The sequence below is a fragment of the Delphinapterus leucas genome, chromosome 9 (genome assembly GCF_059928025.1).
Source record: "Delphinapterus leucas isolate spDelLeu-1000000601 "Yukka" chromosome 9, BTC_Dleu_Yukka2, whole genome shotgun sequence".
NCBI lineage: Eukaryota > Metazoa > Chordata > Mammalia > Artiodactyla > Monodontidae > Delphinapterus > Delphinapterus leucas.
The window spans coordinates 92,768,128-92,792,100 of record NC_143137.1 but is presented as its reverse complement, the minus strand read 5'-3'; the positions used below and the strand labels follow the sequence as shown (position 1 = coordinate 92,792,100).

At 43.0% G+C, this 23,973-nt stretch overlaps 1 long non-coding RNA gene across 1 annotated transcript in view; it reads left to right on the top strand.

The window, feature by feature from the left end:
• Nucleotides 1-23,973, top strand: part of LOC111184491 (uncharacterized) — a 75,013-nt gene that overhangs the window by 27,619 nt on the left and 23,421 nt on the right. The window contains exons 5-7 of the long non-coding RNA XR_016394217.1: nucleotides 10,030-10,126; nucleotides 10,959-11,211; nucleotides 20,870-21,010. This is a non-coding gene — a long non-coding RNA (uncharacterized LOC111184491). The remainder of the gene's footprint in view (nucleotides 1-10,029; nucleotides 10,127-10,958; nucleotides 11,212-20,869; nucleotides 21,011-23,973) is intronic.

Genomic DNA, 23,973 nt, shown 5'->3' with positions numbered 1-23,973 from the left:
CAATCCAAGAACATGGTATATCTCTCCACCTGTTGGTATCATCTTTAATTTCTTTCATCAGTGTCTTATAGTTTTCTGCATACAGGTCTTTTGTCTCCCTAGGTAGGTTTATTCCTAGGTATTTTATTCTTTTTGTTGCAATGGTAAATGGCACTGTTTCCTTAATTTCTCTTTCAGATTTTTCATCATTAGTGTATAGGAATACAAGAAATTTCTGTGCATTAATTTTGTATCCTGCAACTTTACCAAATTCATTGATTAGCTCTAGTAGTTTTCTGGTGGCATTTTTAGGATTCTCTATGTATAGTATCATGTCATCTGCAAACAGTGACAGTTTTACTTCTTCTTTTCCAATTTGTATTCCTTTTATTTCTTTTTCTTCTCTGATTGCCGTGGCTAGGACTTCCAAAACTATGTTGAATAATAGTGGTGAGAGTGGACATCCTTGTCTCATTCCTGATCTTACAGGAAATGCTTTCAGTTTTTCACCATGGAGAATGATGTTTGCTGTGGGTTTGTCGTATATGGCCTTTATTATGTTGAGGTAGGTTCACTCTGTGCCCACTTCCTGGAGAGTTTCTATCATAAATGGGTGTTGAATTTTGTCAGAATCTTTTTCTGCATCTATTGAGATGATCATATGGTTTTTCTCCTTCAGTTTGTTATATAGTGTATCACATTGATTGATTTGCATATATTGAAGAATCATTGCATCCCTGGGATAAAGCCCACTTGATCGTGGTGTATGACCCTTTTAATGTGCTGTTGGATTCTGTTTGCTAGTATTTTGTTGAGGACTTTTGCATCTATATTCATCAATGATATTGGTCTGTAATTTTCTTTTTTTGTAGTATCTTTGCCTGGTTTTGGTATCAGGGTGGTGGTGGCCTCATAGAATGAGTTTGGGAGTGTTCCTTCCTCTGCAATTTTTTGGAAGAGTTTGAGAAGGATGGGTGTTAGCTCTTCTCTAAATTTTGATAGAATTCACCTGTGAAGCCTTCTGGTCCTGGTTTGTTGGAAGATTTTTAATCACAGTTTCAATTTCATTACTTGTGATTGGTCTGTTCATGTTTTCTGTTTCTTCCTGGTTCAGTCTTGGGAGGTTATACCTTTCTAAGAATTTGTCCATTTCTTCCAGGTTGTCCATTTTATTGGCATAGAGCTGCTTGTAGTAGTCTCTTAGAATGCTTTGTATTTCTGCAGTGTCTGTTGTAACTTCTCCTTTTTCGTTTCTAATTTTATTGATTTGAGTCCTCTCCCTCTTTTTCTTGATGAGTCTGGCTAATCAATTTTATTTATCTTCTCAAAGAAACAGCTTTTAATTTTATTGATCTTTGCTATTGTTTTCTTTGTTTCTATTTCATTTATTTCTGCTCTGATCTTTATGATTTCTTTCCTTCTGCTAACTTTGGGTTTTGTTTGTTCTTCTTTCTCTAGTTCCTTTAGGTGTAACGTTAGATTGTTTACTTGAGATTTTTCTTGTTTCTTGAGGTAGGCTTGTATAGCTATAAACTTCCCTCTTAGAACTGCTTTTGCTGCATCCCATAGGTTTTGGATCGTCATGTTTTCATTGTCATTTGTCTCTAGGTATTTTTTAATTTCCTCTTTGATTTCTTCAGTGATCTCTTGGTTATTTAGTAACGTATTGTTTAGCCTTCATGTGTTTGTGTTTTTTACGTTTTTTTCCCTGTAATTCATTTCTAATCTCATAGCGTTGTGGTCAGAAAAGATGCTTGATATGATTTCAATTTTCTTAAATCTACCGAGGCTTGATTTGTGACCCAAGATTTGATCTAACCTGGAGAATGTTCCGTGCGCACTTGAGAAGAAAGTGTAATCTGCTGTTTTTGGATGGAATGTCCTATAAATATCAATTGAATCTATCTGGTCTATTGTGTCATTTAAAGCTTCTGTTTCCTTATTTATTTTCATTTTGGATGATCTGTCCATTGGTGAAAGTGAGGTGCTAAAGTCCCCCACTATTATTGTGTTACTGTCCATTTCCTCTTTCAGAGCTCTTAGCAGTTCCCTTATGTATTCAGGTGCTCCTATGTTGGGTGCATATTTATAATTCTTATATCTTCTTATTGGATTGGTCCCTTGATCATTATGTAGTGTCCTTCCTTGTCTCTTGTAACATTCTTTATTTTAAAGTCTATTTTATCTGATACGAGTATAGCTACTCCAGCTTTCTTTTGATTTCCATTTGCATGGGATATCTTTTTCCATCCCCTCACTTTCAGTCTGTATGTGTCCCTAGGTCTGAAGTGGGTCTCTTGTAGACAGCATATATATGGGTCTTGTTTTTGTATCCATTGAGCAAGCCTGTGTCTTTTGGTTGTAGCATTTAATCCATTCACGTTTAAGGTAATTATCGATATGTGTGTTCCTATTCCCATTTTCTTAATTGTTTTGGGTTTCTTTTTGTAGGTCCCTTTCTTCTCTTGTATTTCCCACTTAGAGAAGTTCCTTCAGCATTTGTTGTAGAGCTGGTTTGGTGGTGCTGAATTCTCTTAGCTTTTGCTTGTCTGTAAAGCTTTTGATTTCTCCATCGAATCTGAATGAGATCCTTGCCGGGTAGAGTAATCTTGGTTGTAGGTTCTTCCCTTTCATCACTTTAAGTATATCATGCCACTCCCTTCTGACTTGTAGAGTTTCTGCTGAGAAATCAGCTGTTAACCTTATGGGAGTTTCCTTGTATGTTATTTGTCATTTTTCCCTTGCTGCTTTCAATCATTTTTCTTTTTTTTAATTTTTGCCAATTTGATTACTATGTGTCTCGGCATGTTTCTCCTTGGGTTTATCCTGTATGGGACTCGCTGTGCTTCCTGGAGTTGGGTGGCTGTTTCCTTTCCCATGTTAGGGAAATTTTCGAATATAATCTCTTCAAATATTTTCTCTGGTCCTTTCTCTCTTCTCCTTCTGGGACCCCTATAATGCAAATGTTCTTGTGTTTAATGTTGTCCCAGAGGTTTTCTTAGGCTGTCTTCATTTCTTTTCATTCTTTTTTCTTTATTCTGTTCCACAGCAGTGAACTCCACCATCCTGTCTTCCAGGTCACTTATCCATTCTTCTGCCTCAGTTATTCTGCTATTGATTCCTTCTGGTGTAGTTTTCATTTCAGTTATTGTATTGTTCATCTCTGTTTGTTTGTTCTTTAATTCTCCTAGGTCTTTGTTAAACAAATCTTGCATCTTCTCAATCTTTGCTTGCATTCTTTTTCCGAGGTCCTGGATCATCTTCACTATCATTAATCTGGATTCTTTTTCTGGAAGGTTGCCTATCTCCACTTCATTTAGTTGTTTTTCTGGGGTTTTATCTTGTTCCTTCATCTGGTACCTAGCCTTCTGCCTTTTCATCTTGTCTATCTTTCTGTGAATGTGGTTTTTGTTCCACAGGCTGCAGGATTGTAGTTCTTCTTGCTTCTGCTTTCTGCCCTCTGGTGGATGAGGCTATCTAAGAGGCTTGATGGGAGGGACTGGTGGTGGGTAGAGCTGACTGTTTCTCTGGTGGGCAGAGCTCAGTAAAACTTTAATTCACTTGACTTCTGATGGCTGGGGCTGGGTTCCCTCCCTGTTGGTAGTTTGGCCTGAGGCAACCCAACACTGGAGCCTACCTGGGCTCTTTGGTGGGGCAAATGGCGGACTCTGGGAGGGCTCACGCCAAGGAGTACTTCCCAGAACTTCTGCTGCCAGTGTCCTTGTCCCCACAGTGAGCCACAGCCACCTCCTACCTCTGCAGGAGACCCTCCAACACTAGCAGGTAGGCCTGGTTCAGTCTCCCCTGGGGTCACTGCTCCTTCCCCTGGGTCCTGATGCGCACACTACTTTGTGTGTGCCCTCCAAGAGTGGAGTCTCTGTTTCTCCCAGTCCTGTCGAAGTCCTGCAATCAGTTCCCACTAGGCTTCAAAGTGTGATTCTCTAGGAATTCCTCCTCCCATTGCCGGACCCCCAGGTTGGGAAGCCTGATGTGGGGCTTAGAACCTTCACTCCAGTGGATGGACTTCTGTGGTATAAGTGTTCTCCAGTCTGTGAGTCACCCACCCAGCAGTTATGGGATTTTATTTTACTGTGATTGCGCCCCTCCTACCGTCTCATTGTGGCTTCTCCTTTGTCTTTGGATGTGGGGTATCTTTTCTGGTGAGTTCCAGTGTCTTCCTGTCGATGATTGTCCAGCAGCTGGTTGTGATTCTGGTGTTCTCGCAAGAGGGAGTGGGAGCATGTCCTTCTACTCCACCATCTTGGTTCCTCCTCGGTGCTCAATTTTAGATCATGCAAAGCTTATCTAATACACTATTCACAGACTAAAAAGGGATTAGAAAGTTGAGGATTATATGTAGTTATTTTAGGAATGATAGTGGGAATTGAAGAACTACATCAGGTAACATGTCTTGGTTCCAAATTATAGAAACGAGACTTAAACTGGCTTAAGAGGAAGGAAGTTTATTAACTAACGTAGCAATTAACAGTATACCCTCAGGGACTTCCCTTGTGGCGCAGTGGTTAAGAATCCACCTGCCAATGCAGGGAACACTGGTTCGAGCCCTGGCCCGGGAAGATCCCATGTGCCATGGAGTAACTAAGCCCGTGAGCCACAACTACTGAGCCCGCATGCCACAACTACTGAAGCCCGCGCACCTAGAGCCCGTGCTCCGCAAGAAGAGAAGCCACTGCAATGAGAAGCCTGTGCACCGCAATGAAGAGTAGCCCCCACTCGCAGCAACTAGAGAAAGCCTGCGCATAGCAGCGAAGACCCAACGCAGCCAAAAATAAATAAATAAATAAAATTTTAAAAAACCAATATACCCTCATTCGGTAATAAGAATCAGGATTGGTTAATTCATTTGTTCAGTGATACCTTCATTCCAGGTTTTTCCCATCTTTCTGTCATTCTTGATATTGCCTTCGTTTTCAGGCTTGTGGCAAGATATTTTTAGCACTTCTATACATCAAATTCTGAAATGACAATGTCCAGATGATAAAGGGAGGAGACATCTGTTCTCATGGCTTTTCTTTAGGATGGTGGACAATGTCTCAGAGCTATCTTCCATCCAGCAGGATTCTCCTCACATCTCACTGGCCAGGTTTTGGCCGCAAACCATTTATGAACCCACTAGCATGGAGTATAGAATTTCCATGATTGGCTTGTGTTAATTATCTGGAGTCAAATGGATGTTTGGGAGTCATTTTGTGTGTGTGTGTGTGTGTGTGTGTGTGTGTGTGATACACGGGCCTCTCACTGTTGTGGCCTCTCCCGTTGCGGAGCACAGGCCCCGGACGCGCAGGTTCAGCGGCCGTGGCTCACGGGCGCAGCCGCTCCGCGGCATGTGGGATCTTCCCGGACCGGGGCACGAACCCGTGTCCCCTGCATTGGCAGGCGGACTCTCAACCACTGCGCCACCAGGGAAGCCCTGGGAGTCAATTTTTTAAGTGAGAAGCTGAAGCCAAGATGAGGTATACAATATGTATAGAAGAAAGAGGAGGAATAAAATCAACAAACACTGAAGACTAAGGGTCCTGACTAAGGGTCCTGAGACAGTCTGGTAATATGGGAAGAGTGAAGCTTGTCCCTACACTCTCTTCTGTTTGCAAAGGACTCCTGGTCATAACGCTACAGGAGGAAATCAGGGGAAGACCATAGTGCCTCACAGCTATGTCACAAAGTCACCTGGAGCAAAGCTGTCATTCACTCATTCAACATTTATTGAGCACTGGGATAAATAATTAAGATAAAAATGAATGATCTGTTGTTCCTTTCCTCAAGGAGCACACAGTCTAGTGGGGAAGTCTTAATAAACTGTTCCAGGAGGAGCTATAAAGAGGACTGTGAACTGTGTCCCATGGTAGAGACGATGAAGTGAGGGTGGAAGGATTCACCAGGGAGAATCACAGGTGCCTATGCTAAGTACTGAATATCAATAAATTGTCAGACACATAAACAGATAGGGAGAAGCCTTCTAGGAAAAGGGAACAGCGGATATGGAGACGCTGAGGCACAAGAGGACATGGCAGAGTAGAGGAACATGAAGATACCTGGTGTGGCCGGTGAGTCAGAGTTGTCCGAGTTAAAGTTGGCAAAGCAGGCTTTCCACTGAAAGGTCTCATAATCCATGATAAGAAGATTGGGATCTTTAGATCTAGTAGAGCCAGCAAAGGATTTTAAGCAGGGGTGTGACCTAGTCAATTTTGTGTTTTCCGGAGCTTACTCTGGAAGTAGATGGAAGATAGTGCAGGGATGAGGCTAAAATCAAGCAAACTGTTTAGGGAGGTAAATTCAGTGGGCTTCAGTTTCCTTATCTACATTGGCATTGGACTAGGTTAGGCATCACAAGTGCAACCTCTACCAGGGCCGGACAAGTCCTGTGTGTGTGTCAGGTGCACGGTGTGCAGCTGGGGGCTCCATCGATGAATAGAACGCATCCCATCTAAAATAGGGCAGCAACGGCTCAGCCCAGGGTATTGTGTGTAGCTACGGACCTAGCAGTGCCAGACACTCCAGTTTAAAACACTTTTTATGAAGTCTTCCAGTATTTATATATTGGTAACTAATTCCAAGGGGAAAACCAACATCAGCAGCAAGACTATACAAGCTAAATAAATACACCTGCCAGCTAGATTCTGATGGTATTCATCAGTTGGGAACCTTGGGACATGCAAAGCTCAAGGGCCCCTTCCAGCTCTAACAATATATGATTTTATGATATCCCAATGGTATTTGTGCTACCCTATCACTGGTCATTCATGGTAAGTCGTTCACATAGATGAAAATCTTCGGTGTTGCTTTAACAAGCCTAACCAGATACTTCCAGGGTTAGCATTCACCCATTGATATTTACATTTATTCATTCATTCATTCAACAAGTATTTATATAGTGCCAGTTATATGTAAAGCATTGTTAAACTGAGACAAAGAGATGAAAGGAATGAACCTGGGGTCGTTGAGGAGGAGAGGCTGGGACTTCTTACAAGAAGAAGAATTCAGTCATTTCTTACCTGTTGCCTCCACCAGCAGGTCTTAGTGGAGAGATTCTGCAGCCTGGCCCAGGGCCTTCATGCCCACCGTTTCCAGCTCACAAGATGCAGGGGTGAGCAAACTTGTCCACTGGGGGTTCCGGGACACTCAGGATCTGACTGCATACTCTTCCATCTGAAGAAAAGACAAGTAGAAATAAAGGAAAGAAGGGTGAAATGAAAAAAAAAAAACTAAATTGCTCCTTAAAGTGGATTCCTGTGTTTATTACAAGGCTAAGGTAATCAGTGACATTTGTGAAGGAGGACTTTTTACAAAGTCAGCCTAGGGACTTCCCTGGCGGTCCAGTGGTTAAGACTCTACAGTCCCAACGCAGGGGCCCCGGGTTTGATCCCTGGTCGGGGAACTGGATCCCCAGGCCCTTGAAGATCTTGCACATGGCAACGAAGATCCCTCATGCACAACTAAGACCTGGTGCAGCCAACTAAATATTTTTAAAAAGCCAGCCTAGGATTTTCTTTTTTAAAAACAGAATAAATATGAAAATGAAAGGCATAGAAAAATGTGTATTATATGGTACATTTGTGTAGAAAATGCATAGATCACCTCTAGAAGAAAACATGCACATAGGAACTAGCATTTGAATTCTGTTTAATTTCTACCATCAACAGAAAGGGAGCTTGAGATGAAATTAAGTTCTAAATAAACAAAGTTAAAATATACTAACACTAAAGCAAAATAAAACAGTAAATTACCATTTTAAACTTATTTTAAACCATTTTAATGTAAAATTTTTAACAAAATTACCATTTTATAAGAATTACAAAGATCTTAAAAATTATAATACCCAATGTTGTTCATGTAATACAGAACAGAGTCAAAAGCTTAAAAGATTATATTAGAATTTATCCAAATTACTTAATATGTGTATAAAAATTTAAACATAAGGATGATTATCATAATACACATTTTAGAAACCTGAAAACAAACTAAATAGGGAATCGACTAAATAAATGGCATAAATGTGTTGCTATCAGGTTATTAACCATGGCTCATTTATTCTCATAGAAAGCTGTCTCAGGGAAGCCTATTTTGGTTGATGTATAAGAAAGAATCTTCTAACAGCTAGAGTCATGTAGCAATGGAGTGGGCAACTTGGGGCACTCCAGCAGGACTTTTTAGCAAGAGCTGGCATGTGTCACACAGCTCCATGGGCAATAGAATAGGGCTGTCCAGGAGGGAAAGAACTAGGAGAAACCAGAAAGGTCATGTTAGGGAAGTGGTTAAGTTCCAAAAGATTAGAAACAGTGGAAATCATCAGATAAATACCATGGGCCCAGACCAGTAGCGTCCGAGCCACGTTATATAATTTTAAATTGCCTTGTAGCCAAATTTGAAAATGACAAATAAGTAAAATTAATTTTAATAATACATTTTATTTAACCCAATATATCCAGAATATTATCATTTCCGCATGCCATCTATCTATCTATCCATGTGTCTATCTGTCTATCTATAACTGTCAAGGAGATATTTTATATTCTTGCTGTGTGTCCAGAGTCTGGTGTATGTTTTCACACTTGCAGCACATTCTGCATGAGCCGCATTTCAAGTGCTCAATGACCACATGTGGCTTGTGCTACCACGTTGGACAGCACTGCTCAGAGTCTGAGATGAGTGTCCGCACTCATAGCACTAGTGACCAGTGTTAGTGACCTCCTAGGCTATTTTGCTCACCACCTCTTTTCTGAGCCTTGCTGGGTGAGGAAGGACTTGGGTACTCGGGTGAAAAGTATACCTGAAAATAGGTCCAAGGGCAGGCAGCTGCAGAAGTCGGCATCTAAGACAATGTCCCTTCAGTGAGCGTGAGGGGATGGGATTCCTGCCCTGGCCAACAAATTGGACTTCACTGTCCTTCCCACCACTGAGTCCCTGAACCCTAGGATGGGTTTCAGGCCCCGGAACCTCATAGTTTCTGTCTAACAGAAACAGCAGGTGCTCAATTTCATGTTATTCCTGTTAATGTCAAGTGCACAATGGCATGCCATGCCCTCCATAGACAGAAAGACAGACAGACACAGATAGACAAAAGGTGCCTCAGCAAAGCTACCAAAATACCACACAACTGTTTTGGTAGGTAGCTTTTATTTTTATTTATTTTAAACTTTATTTTGTTGAAGTATAGTTGATTTACAATGTTGTGTTAATTTCTGCTGTACAGCAAAGTGATTCAGTTATATATATATAACAATATATATGTATTTTTTCCATATTCTTTTCCATTACGGTTCATTACAGGATATTGAATAGAGTTCCCTGTGCTATACAGTAGGACCTTGTTGTTTATCCATTCTAAATGTAATAGTTTGCACCTACTAACCCCAAATTCCCAGTCCATCCTGCTCCCTCTCCCCCTCCCCCTCGGCAACCACAAGTCTGTTCTCTATGTCTGAGAGTCTGTTTTTGTTTCATAGATAGGTTCATTTGTGCCATATTTTAGATTACACATATAAGTGACATCATATGGTATTTGCCTTTCTCTTTCTGACTTCACTTAGTATGATAATCTCTAGTTGCAACCATGTTGCTGCAAATGGCATTATTTTGTTCCTTTTTTATGGCTGAGTAGTATTCCATTGTATATATGTACCACATAGAGGATCGACTTCTTAATCCTTGACATTTTAATGTTAGGGGTATAATTTAAGTTTGCTCAGCAAAGAGTCTTGGTCAGAAACACTAACCTGATTGATGAAAAAAGGGGTTCAGGAAAGAGATAGAAAACTTACTCTATGATGTGCTTCCTGGGACAGAAGCCAGGAGGTTCATGCTTGTGCACCCTGGCTGATGCTCAGATCTAAGAAGGTGCACAGTCATATTGGCGGTGGGGTGGGGATGTGGTAGCAGAAACGCAGACACTTGTTATGTGGACAGAGGGTATCGTGATCATCATCATGTCTGTGAAGTCACACGTCTATGAATCAATTTCTAAATCCTGGCTTCCCTAACAATCACCCAGGGATCTTGTTTAAAATGCATAATTCTCATCTCTACTTTCAGAGATTCTAATGCAGCAAGTCCAGGGCTGGACCCAAGGAGTCTGGATGTAAGCAGCATCCCAGGAGATCCTGATGCAGTTGGTCCCTGGAGAAATACGGTATTTCTAGCAACATTTCCAGGCACAAGGATCAGGATCTGGCCCCTCACTAGCCAGGAGCACTAGGATAGAGTCAGAGTCCCAAGAGGGGCCAGCCTGCGAGGAACTGGGTGGCCACCAAGCCATACCACATGAGCCAAGGAGATGGGAGGTAGAGGAAAGGGCAGGGGGATTCCAGAGAGCCAGCTACCTGGACCGTAAGCACAGAAAATATGAGGCTCGTCACAGACACTCCCTCTCCCCGCTGGGACTGACAACCATCTCTCCTAAGGCATGTTCTTTTCCTATGAAATGATCCAACGTCAAAGACTTGGCACTCCTGCCACGTTAGTTTATTCGTGCTTCCACTCTAAGCTCGCCTGGAGTCTATATTTCCAGCACGGAATCTCATAACCATACTTGGCGGGGGTGTGGCTCATAGAGTTAGCAGTAAAAGTAATAATCCAGAAGCAGGCTAACATAGGACTCAGAAGGCAAAAACTGGATTATTTGGTGTAAGAAGTTGAAAGCAAGGCGTTTTAAGGCGAGTGACGCATTACTTGGGATAAGTCACCAGAGGGCGCCAGAGCATCCTTCTCCAAAAGAAGTTTCAGTTCAACAAAACCCTTTAGGCGTCAATTGAACAAAAACACTTGCTCAAAGCGACAGGCTTCACCGAGGTAACCCTAAAGGCAGAAGAGAGTGGACAGGTGGTCCCTGAAAAAGTCTTCTGAGGCATGTAATCTCATTGAAGTAATCCGTTTTACGTTAAAAATTGACACGACTTTCCACGGAATCTCCTGATACATCCTGGTTTGCTTTAATATAGCACACAACGTTTTACATTTCTTAGGCCCTAAACAGGATGCTCCGGAGGGCGTCGTGCTGGTCTCTGGCACACAGTGGCGGGTCCTGAATTCCTGCAGCCAGAAATCACCGGGGACTGTGAACCCACTTGCCTGCTGTGGACACCTCCTACAAACCTGATTCGGAACTTGGAACCCGGGGCTGATGACCGCGGAGAGCCCCTATTCCACTGTCTTAGTTTACACCGGGGGAACTGAGGCTCAGAGTCGCACAGGGAGCTGTTCCGAATTACAAATCAGGTTAGTCTTGCAGTGAAACCCTGTTTTTCTAATCCGTGAATTGACCCTCGAGTCCCCAACAGGAATGGGGCTCGGTCCACGGATGGTCTAAAGCCTAAACAAGGATAAGAAAGGGACCGAGATCCAGGAAGTGGAGTTCAGAGTCCAAGAGGGCAGCCTCGTGCAGGGGGTATGCGGGAGGCGACTTTGAGCAATACACTCTTCTGCAAAATCCCGTGTGGTGCTGCCACCTTGTGGTCAACTAGGAAATTGAACTCAAACTTTGCCATAATGCTACCTTTTCCCTTAAATGATAATGTTTTGTAAAAGAACTGGCATTTGCTATATTTCTCTTTTTTCCTAATGCATTTGCTGGGTATTTCCAAGCTCCGTGATCATTAGAGAAATACTAAGGGACAAGTAGGAAGAGACATAACAATTTCACAACTGATTACTTTTTCTTTTTTTTTTTAAATCTTTTGGCCCAGTGGCACGTGGGATCTTAGTTCCCCTGACCAGGGATCGAGCCCGAGCCCCCTGCATTGGCAGCACGGAGTCTTAACCACTGGACTGCCAGGGAACTCCACAACCGATTACTTAGAAATTAAATTTAAAACCTCCATTTTTTCTAGACTCAGCCTTTGTGAGTGTAAAAGATATGTGGATCTGGAATATTTTATAATATGCATTTGCTATGTAATCACTGACTCATAAAACATTCTGAATTAAAATAATGGCAAATATTTGATATTTACCGTGTGCCGTATCCATATTTTATGTGGATAAAAGTATTTTATAGATGCATAAAGTATCCATACACACTTCCCTGGTGGCACAGTGGTTAAGAATCTGCCTGCCAATGCAGGGGACACGAGTTCGAGCCCTGGTCCGGGAAGATCCCACGCCGTGGAGCAACTAAGCCTGCATGCCGCAACTACTGAGCCTGCGCTCTAGAGCCAGCGAGCCACAACTACTGAGCCCGTATGTCACAACTGCTGAAGCCCACTTGCCTAGAGCCTGTGCTCCGCAACAAGAGAAGCCACTGCAATAAGTCCACACACTGCAACAAAGAGTGGCCCCCACTCGCCGCAACTAGAGAAAGCCCGCACACAGCAATGAAGACCCAACACACCCAAAAATAAATAAATTAAAAAATAAAAAAATAAAGTATCCATACGTTATGTGGATTAATTTATTTAAACCTCACAATAACCCCCAAAGGTAAGTGTCATTATTATCCTCATTTCACATATAAAGAAACTGAGGCATGGAGATATTGAGTAATTTGCTCAAGGTCACACAGCAAACAGATGGTGAATTGGGAGTCCAACCCATGATGTCTGGCCTAGAAGCCTGTGATCTTAACCACAAGACCAGTGGTTCTCAAAGTGTGGCCCCTAGACCAGCAGCACCATCATTACCTGGAAACTCAATAGAACTGCAAGTTCCTGGGCCCTACCCCAGACCTTTTTTTTTTTTTTTTTTTGGCCACATTGAGTCTTTGTTGCTGCACACGGGCTTTCTCTAGCTGCAGTGAGCGGGGGCTACTCTTTGTTGCAGTGCGAGGGCTTCTCATTGCAGTGGCTTCTCTTGTTGCAGAGCACGGGCTCTAGGTGCGTGGGCTTCAGTAGTTGTGGCATACAGGCTCAGTAGTTGTGGCTCGTGGGCTCTAGAGCGCAGGCCCAGTAGTTGTGGCCCACGGGTTTAGTTGGTCCGCGGCATGTGGGATCTTCCCGGACCAGGGCTCGAACCCGTGTCCCCTGCATTAGCAGATGGATTCTTAACCACTGGGCCACCAGGGAAGCCAACCCCAGACCTTTTGAACCAGAAATTCTGGCGATGGGAACCAGCAGACTTTTAACCAGCCCTCCAGAGGATTCTGCCACAGGCCAAAGTGTGACAACCACTCACCTAGGCTATGCTACCTCTAATTGTTAGTATATTTAAATAAAAGCAACTCTGTGCCTACACCTACCCTGGAGATCAGTATGGTAGATCATATTACACTGTCGTTTATGTTACCTCATATAATTATGGCATATTCAAAAGACACTTTCCGAGACTTAAATATATATATATTTTTTCTTTTTTGGAACATAGCAATTATATAATTAAGACCCTAAAAAAATTAGCTTCATTTCCCAAACTCATCAAACCACTGGTGACTGTTTTGATTAGGATAACAACCTACTTTTGGAGAGAAGAGGCCCAAGGGCAGAGGGTGTCGGTGGTTCTGAAGAGAAGCAGATGACACACCCAGGGGTTCAGAGCAGAGGCTGGTAGCAGGGAATAACTCCTCTTTTGCTCTAAAACAAAACATAAAGTAAATGTTAGAAAGAGGAAATTGCCTGGGCAGGAGGTATTTTTATTCCCCTCAGCTTGACAGCCAGAGAAAGAATGATGGGGCTTCCCCGGCAAAAGTAGCGTGACCCTCATTATAGCAATTTAGTTAAACTGGAACTATGCTTCCCCAAATTCCCTTCCCTGCACAGTTTCAGGTTGGCATGGGCCGCAAGAGACATTCTGGGGTGGAATTTGGAGGGCAGAAGTGAAACAGTAGCCATATTCCTTCTCCGGAGACTGCTTTGGGGTGTGAGGCACCGTCGCAGCCCAAGCTCCTGTCTCAACTCGTTGGTGTGGGCAGCCACTGAGCTCACTGCCCCTCCAATCCCTTCCCCTGTGGGAGCCTCCTTCAGCTTCTGACTCCCGAGCGAGGTGTGTGGTTAATTCCACAGTGGAGGGCTCTGGCTTTTCCTGTAGGACACCCACTCCCTTGAACTTGGAGGCTTTTTGAAAGACATATGTGAGTTCCAGTCTGTCCTTTGGTCCCAGCTTCATGCTTGTGTGTTCCAGTTTGTCCTTGATCTCTCCCACTTCATATCCATCTTCATCTTCACTTCTAGAATACCTGCCCTGGAGACTTCAGACCCCAATACATAGGCTGTTTAGCTCACAAAATTATTTAGTGCTTATAATGTTATATATCACTCCTAGTGGTGGTGTTTTTTCCTCTAATTGAACCCTGACTGCTCTACGGGAATGGCGAGGACATCCCATCTGAGAACAGACAATGGACAAGCCAAGAGGAAAAAAAAGAAAAAAGGTGCTGGATACTGAAAGTGCCCTGGTTGAGTAAACCAGGGACTGTTAGGGTGACCCAATTTTCAGGGGAAGAAAGATCAACCAAGATGTGGTAACCCTGACTTTTTGTGACATCCTAACACAGGGGCGCACAATCACAGTTTCATGGTTTGGTGGAAGGACATGAAAATAAGCCTACCTGGTGTGACCCAGCCCCACCACTTACCAGCTGGGGGACCTTAAGCAAGTTACTTAACTGCTCTTTGTCTCAGTTCACGCACATGTAAAATGGAGATGATAATAGTACATACCTCAAAGGTTGCTGAGAGTTTTGCGTGAATTAACATACATAAAGCACCTTGAATAATCACCGGCATATAATAAGCACTATCTAACTTTCTTCTCGTTTATAGGAGATGTTCATATTCACAGGTAACGCCAGTTCTCCGTGTGTTCCTTGGAGCATACCCTCCTTTCCCTCACTATTTGCTCCAGGGATTCCCCTTGCCTCTCTTGCAAGCATTCTCCTTCTCACCTCCCTCACCTAAAACCCCACCATCAGCCCTTATGGAGGGTGACTTTTGAACAGCCTACCAACCCTTCCCTGGGTCTTCTCTGCCCTGACCTCACCTTACAGAAACCAGTTATCAGCATCTAAAATCCAAGCTGCAAAGAATCCTGTGAGGTCTGAATGGCCATGGTGGGAGAGCAGCCATGAGAGGCTTTTCCTGCCTATGTCACTAACTTATGGAGCATCTGCTGTATACCATGCAGACCACCAGACCCATTACCTACAATGCTTCAGTCTTCCCAACAGCATGTTGGGTAATACCATCTCTGTTTCACGGGAGAAGCAGTTGATGTTAAGAGAGGTTAAGTCATTGCCCTAAATCACACAGCTTAAGGGTCATGGGGTCAGGATAGGAAAGCAGGTCCTTGTGGGCTGTGTCCAGAGGCGTGTGCCCACAACCATTGCTTCCGATGCTTCCTCTTCCCTCTTCCCCTGTTTTGGCCTTGGGCAGAAGCCACCATGTTCAGACAGTGCACAGTCAATTGTCCAGGACAACAAGAAGGGCAGGCAGTTCATCTCAACCACTTATAAGGTGGGTATTATTATCCCCATTTCACATGTGCATGAGCTGAGGCAAAGAAAGATTAGGTAAGCCCTGACTGTGCCTTCCTGCTTCCTAACGGGGCACTCCCTCTGGATTACGGGTTTTACTTCTCTCTAAAATGTTCTCAGTCTTTGAGGAGGAACCACAGGGACCACGCAGAAATGCTTTGATCTGGTTACGTAGGAGCAAAGTTAATTCATTACATATGCATGCCTTAGCACAAGAAGACCGGTTTCTCTCAGGAAAGAGGATGTTTACCTTTTGTTACATACAGGGACACAGAAAGACTAGCACAATGTGTGCTGTAACAAACCCCTGAATACAAACCACTCATCTTCAGCAATTAGCAACGATTTGTGAATTTTGTTTCATCTATTGCTTGAGACATCCTGAAATTTCACTCATAAATTCTTCAGTATACATCTCTCACTGGAAAGGACCTTTTTTTTTTTTTTTTGGAAAGGACCTTTTACATCGCTAATAAATCACTGTGCCATGATTGCACCTAGCAAAAGTCATAGTAAATTAGTAGCATCTAAAAAAAATAAACTAATATTAATAAGATTTTCAATAAATTAATAACATGTAATACTCAAACCCTATTCAAATGTCCTTGATTATCTCAAAAATGACTTTTTGTAGGTTTTTTTATATGGCTTGCTAAGCCACAAATACAGGCAAATGATCTGGTTATGACAAACATAATCTCCCTCCCTCCCTTCCTTCCTAAGTATCTGTTGACTGCCTATTATGCCAGACCTGCTCCAGGCCCTGGTGAAAGGGCTTTTTTTTTTTTTTGCGGTACGCGGGCCTCTCACTGTTGTGGCCTCTCCCGTTGCGGAGCACAGGCTCCGGACGCGCAGGCTCAGCGGCCATGGCTCACGGTCCCAGCCGCTCCGCGGCGTGTGGGATCTTCCCGGACCGGGGCACGAACCCGTGTCCCCTGCATCGGCAGATGGACTCTCAACCACTGCGCCACCAGGGAAGCCCCTGAAAGGGCTTTTAAAGGCCACAGATTCTGTCCTCAAGGACTAATATGCTACCTGCTCCCTTCCCTGCCCCCCACCTGTACTCCCACGCACAGTCCTCATTTTTTTTTTCCCCCTAAGAACTTTCTTTAGGAATTAATTGAGCCCAAATCAGAAACTCCAGTTACTGCATTGTTAAATCTCAGGGTCTTTAGACAATTTCTAATACAATGTTTCTCAAACTGGTTTCTCCAACTATGAGCTTGGGTTACAAATATAGTGAATATGTTCACTATAAAGAATATAGCTGTGTTGGGACTTCCCTGGCAGTCCAGTGGTTAAGGCTCTATGCTTCCACTGCAGGGGGCACAGGTTCAATATCTGGTCACAGACCTGAGATCCCACATGCCACACAGCTTGGCCAGCTATATATACAGCTGTACAGAATAAAGCTAAGAGTGTTAGGCTGGAAAACATACACGTTTAGCTCTATAACTGAATAAAATAATTCTGCCAAAATAACATCACAAATGCAGGGTGATTAGGTGCAATATTTCTTAAAATGAGGTCTGTGGATCCCAGGATGAGGGATGCAATCTATGGACATACTTGGGGTAGATCATGGTTTCTCCAGTTTGAGAAACCAACATAGGGTAGTGGATCCCAAAGCTGGCTTTGTGTTAGAGTCTTCTGAGGATTTCTGTAAAAATATATGTGCCAGGGCTCCATCTCAAACCTGCTAAATTAGAATTTCTATGAGTGAGGCCAAGGAATCTGAACTGTAACATGCTCTTCAAGTGTTTCTGATGACTGACTAGTTTGAGAAACCATTGATCAAGGAGTTCCTTTAGTTTTCTCCACTAATGCATGTTTAAGTCGGTCCTACAATTTCCTAACAAATACTCAACCCCCGCCCCCCACCCCCCAGCTTACTTTCCTCTGATTCTGCCCATTCTGTTGTAGACACTATTGTTGTTGTTTTGGGTTTTGGGTTTTTTTTTTTTGTATTTTATTTTATTTTTTGGCCACACCACACGGCTTGCAGGATCTCAGTTCCCTGACCAGGGATTGAACCTGGGTCATGGCAGTGAAAGCCCAGAATCCTAACCACTAGGCCACCAGGAAACTCCTGACACTATTGTTGTTGATGTCTTTCTTATACTGAGCTGAGACTCCCTTTCCCTCAAGTTTTACCTAAGGATCCAGTGATACAGAGAGCACATTTAAATCAGAACCTGTAAAATTATTATTAAACAATAATCTTTGTATTATAACCTCTTAAGACACCCTGGCCTCTAAAAGGCTGGTAATTCTTGGAGAACATTTTTTGATAAAAAATATCTCAGGTTCAATACATTATGTTACTACATTCAGATTGATTCTTACAGGCTTTCTTTAATTACAGTGATTCATAGACTAGCGTCTGACTAGACTACTAGGAAATATCCATGACTATCTTCTGAAAATTTGGGGGAAAAGTGTGAAATATATGTGTATAAGGATTGTGTTTGAGGAATGGAATTTGTTAAGCAAGGTAGATTTTATATTTTTCTCATGATGCATCCTTTGATTTTATTTTCAAGTTATTGAAAAATTTCCAGTATTGTTTTCCTCCCTCTCTTCCTTTCTTCCTTCTGTCCTGCTTTCCTGCTGCTGTAGACTGTGTTTAGTCTTCCTACTACGGGACAGGCAGAGGCTGAGCCCATTTGGATTCTGTTACAGCAATCTAGGAATGATGAGACAAAGGGCAGTGACAATGGGGATGAGCAGAAGAGATGGAAATGGCAGGGAAGGGACACGCCAGCACCAGACTGCCAAGTGCCTGTTAGGGCAAGGGAGGTGGAGGAGGGAAAATTACTGTGGGATTTGGAGGGAATAGGGGAGCGACTGGCAGAACTGGTAAGGTCTGAAGGAGCGAATTCTGAGGAGAATAAGGTAATACTTTTGGATATGTTGGTTTGAAGAACTGGTGGAAAATGTTGACTAGGCTTTTGTACTGTAGTTCTGAACTTAGGATCATGCTTAGGCCAGAGGGAAAGGCTTTAAGCCAAAGTTATAAACCTCCAAGACTGAAATTTAAGGCATCAGTGAGAAGGTTGCAAGAGTATATCAGGGGAAGGTAATCTTAGAATTTCTAGAATAGCAGAGAGGGCCCATGTCTAGTGATGCATATTTAGTAATACTCCTTTTTGTTTTGTTTTTGTTTTTATTGAAGTATAGTTGATTTACAGTGCTGTGTTAGTTTCAGGTGTACAGCTGATTCAGATATATATATATATATATATATTCCATTTCAGATTCTTTTCCCTTACAGGTTATTACAAAATACTGAGTATAGTTCCCTGTGCTGTACAGTAGGTCCTTGTTGTTTATTTTATAAATAGTCGTGTGTATATGTTAATCCCAAACTCCTAATTTATGCTTTCCCTCCCCTCCCCACCACAATACTTTGTTTTCCTGATTTTCTTCTACATTTTCTGGGGTTTTTGTTTGTTTGGTTTTTGTTTTTGCGTGGGCATCTCACCGTCGCGGCCTTTCCCGCTGCGGAGCACAGGCTCCAGACGCACAGGCTCAGCGGCCATGGCTCACGGGCCCAGCTGCTCTGCGGCATGTGGGATCCTCCCGGACCAGGGCATGAACCCGCGTTCCCTGCATCGGCAGGCAGACTCTCAATCACTGCACCACCAGGGAATCCCTCTGCTACATTTTCTACATAAATTTACCTTAGAGTTTTACAATAAATTTTATTTTTCCTCAGGATTTATAAATATTTACTTCCTTTGGGTGATCTATTTTTTTACTCGAGCTGTTCTCTGGCCAAACTATGTAAGTTGTTCAGTCTGTCTGGCAGCAAGTTCTTTGTCCTTGTAACTATTTTTTTTTAAATGGTGAGATACACATGATATGACGTTTACCACCTTAACCATTTTTAGATGTACAGTTCAGTGTCATTAAGTTTACTGACTTTGGGACTTCCCTGGTGGCGCAGTGGTTAAGAATCCGCCTGCCAATGCAGGGGAGATGGGTTCAATCCCTGGTCTGGGAAAATCCCACCTGCCGTGGAGCAACTAAGCCCGTGCACCAAAACTACTGAGCCTGCGCTCTAGAGCCTGCGAGCCACAGCTACTGAGCCCGTGTGCCACAACTACTGAAGCCTGCGCTCCTAGAGCCCGTGCTCTGCAACAAGAGAAGCCGCTACAATGAGAAGCCCACACACCACAACAAAGAGTAGCCCCTGCTTGCCGCAACTAGAGAAAGCCCACACACAGCAACGAAGACCCAACTCAGCCAAAAATAAATAAATTTATTTTAAAAAAAAAAGTTTACTGACTTTGTTGTACTACCATTACTACCATCAATCCTTAGAACACTTTTCATCATGCAAAACTGAAACCTGTACCTATTAAACACTAACTCCCCATTCTCCCCTCCCCTCCAGCCCCTGGCACCCACCATTTAACTTTCTGTATTTCTCTTTCTGTGAATTAGACTCCTCTAGGAACCTCATGTAAGTGGAATCACACAGTGTTTGTCCTTTTGTGATGGGTTTATTTCACTCAGCATAATGTCCTCAAGGTTCATCCATGTTGTAGCAGGTGTCAGAATTTCCTCTTTTTTTTTTTCTTAATTTTTATGTATTTAGTTACTTATTTTGGGCTGTGTTGGGTCTTTGTTGCTGCGTGTGGACTTTCTCTAGTTGCAGCGAGCGGGGGCTGCTCTTCATTGCGGTGCGTGGGCTTCTCATTGCGGTGGCTTCTCTTGTTGCGGAGCACGGGCTCTAGGCACACAGGCTTCAGCAGTTGTAGCACGCGGGCTCTAGAGCGCAGGCTCAGTAGTTGTGGTGCACAGGCTTAGTTGCTCTGCGGCATGTGGCATCTTCCCGGACCAGGGCTCGAACCTGTGTCCCCTGCATTGGCAGGCAGATTCTTAACCACTGCGCCACCAGGGAAGCCCCAAAATTTCCTTCCTTTTTAAGGCTGAATAATATTTCATTGTATGTATATACCACATTTTCTTTTTCCATTCATCCATCAATGGACACTTGGGTTACTTTCATCTTTTGGCTATTGTAAATAATGCTTCTGTGACCATGAATGTATAAATATCTCTTTGAGATGCTGGTTCATTTATTTTGGGTATATACTGGATCATACGGTAATTCTATGTTTAATTTTTTGAGGAACTGCCATACTATTTTCCACAGTGGCTGCACCATTTTACATTCTCACCACCAGTGCACAAGAATTCCAATTTCTCTGCATGCTCACCAGCACTTGTTATTTTCTGTTGTTGTTGTCGTTTTAATAGTAGCCATCCTAATAGGTGTGAGGTGATACCTCATTGTGGTTTTATGTGCATTTCACTAATCATTAGCGATGTTGAGCATCTTTTCATATACCTGTTGGCCACTTGTATGTCTTTTTTGGATAAATACCTCTTCAAGTCCTTTATTCATTTTAAAATCAGGTTGTTTTTTGTTGTTGAGTTGTCCATATAATTCTTTTTTTTTTTCAGCTGCACTGCATGGCATGTGGAACTTCCCCAACCAGGGGCACCAGGGATTGAACCTGTGCCCCCTGCAGTGGAAGTGTGGAGTTTTAACTGCTGGACAACCAGGGAAGTCCTGTCCATGTAATTCTTGATGGTTGTGTTTCAGTAAGTAATTTTTGTCCTTGTCCTCCTTTTCTTCTTTTTTTTTTTTCAGCAAAGTGTGTAGCCTCTTAGAACTCTGGTGTGTAGTTTCAGTGTTCATTTAGGGAAGAAAACAAACAACTGAAAAAAAAAAGAATTAAAGAAAGCAAAAGAAATGTAGTAGCTTCTGGAATCTGGTGAATTATATATTTCACAAGCAAGTCTTGTGAAAAGGAATCATTTGACTCATGCAAGCTGAAAAGGACAGAGGTAGAGCAGATTCACTCATTTAAATCTTAACACAGGGTTCCCATAAAGTCACCCCGATCCACTTCTTGCTCTGCTGCTTCTGGGTCTGTTCCATTCTGAGACCGCCTTTCCCAGTGTGCTTTTAAATGGCTGCCAACAGCCACCTTCTTCTTTTTCCTCCTCCCTCTCCTGCTCTTCCTCAAGTAAACTTTATTTTGACATAATTACAGATTTATAGAAGCGTTACAAGAATAGCATAAAGGATTTCTGTGTGCCCGTCTGTAAAGGAAAACACACTTCCTTTGTGTGTCCTTCACTCTTCCACTCACACACTCCACCTCTGACACCAAGTGTGTGGTAGTTTTTTCCACACGTTAAGCAATTCTGCAACACCAGTTGGGTGTCCTATAATTTAACTCAGTTCTGACACTGCCTGGAGATACCGCCGGATCCCACAGGTTAAGGGCTCGGTCCTATAAGACTGCGCCCCATTCCTCCCCACCCTCGCCTTTTCAGATGCCAATAGAAACTCCAGGTTGTCACCTGTGCTTCTGACCAACTGGCTATAAATTGGAGGTTCTCACAACCCCTTCCTCAAGTTCAATTACCTTGCTAGAGTGACTCACAGAGCTCAGAGAAATATTTATTTCCATTGACCAGTTTATTATAAAGAATACAAATTTACAGCCAGTTGAAGAGGTATATAGGGCAAGGTCTGGAAGAGTCCTGAGGAGAGGAGTTTCTGTCCCCGTGGAACTGGGGTGCACCACCTCCCAGTGTGTGGAAACTTTCAGCAACTAGGAAGCTGATCAAATCTTGTTTAGGAGTTTTTATAGAGCTTAATCTCCATCCTCCCCACGTTCCCAGAGGTTGGTGAGTATGGCTGAAATTTCCAGCCCTCTAATCACTTTGCCTTTCTGGCGACCAGCTCCATCCAGAGGTTATCTTGGGGCCCACCCTAAGTCACCTCATTAGCATAAACTCGGGTGTACACGAGAGGGGCTCCTTATGAATGATCAGACCCTCCTATCACTCAGGGAATGGCAAGGGTTTTAGGAGCTCAGAGCCAGGAACTATGACAAAGACCAAATGTATTTCTCATTATACCACATCCCTTAACCAGGTTCCCTAGTTAACTTTTTACCCCATTTGTTTTATCATTCTTTTTCTTGTCCCTTACTTTATACATATACTATCTGCGTGTGTATGTGTATAATGTAATCTTTTGGAACCATGGGCAATGAGTTGCAGATGTGATGACTATCTCTCAATACGTCAGTGTGTAGGATCTAAAAACAAAACTATCAACCACAGTATAGTTATGAAAACACAGTGATAAAAAACAAGATATTAAACTTGATATAATAACTCAGATTTCACTAATTGTTCCAATAACACCTTTTATAGGGGGAAAAATATCGCAGGTTTTGAGTTGCATTCTATTGTCAGTCTCTTTAGATATTGCTGAATTCTCCTCCATAAGGTTGTAACATTTTGCATTCCCCCCCGGAATGTATTACAGGAGTAGCTCTATTCTTATTCACATCCAATGAGAAAAAATAGGTCCAGGTCACCCACCAATAAACTCAATTTCTTGGAACTGAATCTTTTATGCCCTGATTGGTCTGATTTGATTCATGTGTTCTTCTCTGAACCAGTTACTGTTGTCAGGAGACATAGGCTTGCTGATCAGCTTACCCTGGGTCACATACTTCTTTCCAGGAGTCAGAGTGGATTCAGGTTCACCTGAAGCATGTGGGCTCAGAGTGTGGAGTAAGGGGTGGTTCCCCAAAGCAGAATCAGGGAACAATTACTACAGAGTAGAGCTGGGTAAAAACAACAGCAACAACAACAACTATCCAATACACTCTCCCCTTAACAGATATCCAACCTACACATACGCACCAAAACAACAAATGTCTACTGAGCTTGGCAAAAGAAAAACAGATATATCAAAACTAGAGCATAGGTAGACTCCAACCTCATTTTTCATTTTCATGCAGTAAATATTTTAATGTCTCTTCTTTTGTTCAGAGCACAGAGATATTTTGATCTAGGTACTGCCTCTGTTTAATTTTATTTTGTTTTTCAATTTAATTAATCACAACAGCTCTAGGTAGCAGCAGGAAACGGCATATCGTGTGGTCAGGCCACTCAAGAGGGCTGTCCTCTTGCTCTCTGTACACGCCCTGCCCGACCAGGGCCCGCTTCACCTACACCTACTCATATAACTGACCTTCCTACTTGCCCCGGCTCCAGCTGGTGATTGTTCTTATCGAAGGGGCCGTGAGGGGCGTGCCAATCTGCTGGTTTCCCTGGTAACCAGTGAGCCCATCTGATGTCAATTCCCCTATAACTGGGAATCTCCCCTTCCCCAGGGAGTAAAGCCTGCCGCCGAGTCCTGCCCACTGGGCACATAGAGGGGTGCCACTTGCTTCAGACGTGTAAGCTCCCCATCCATTAAACCATTGATGTCTCTGTTGCTTACTTGGGACTCTTTCTTTGGTCTTTTTTTTTTGGCCACTATGGCGTGGCTTGCTGGATCTTAGTTCCCCGACCAGGGATTAAACCCGGGCCCCCAGCAGTGTAAGTGTGGGGTTCTAACCACTGAACTACCAGGGAAGTCCCTCTTCCTTCAGTCTTAACGCTGGGTAAGTGCAGGCCTTGCAGGCCTGCGGGGTGCAGCCCAATACATATTCATCCTACTTTTGAAAAGTATGTCTTAAAAAAATAAAAGT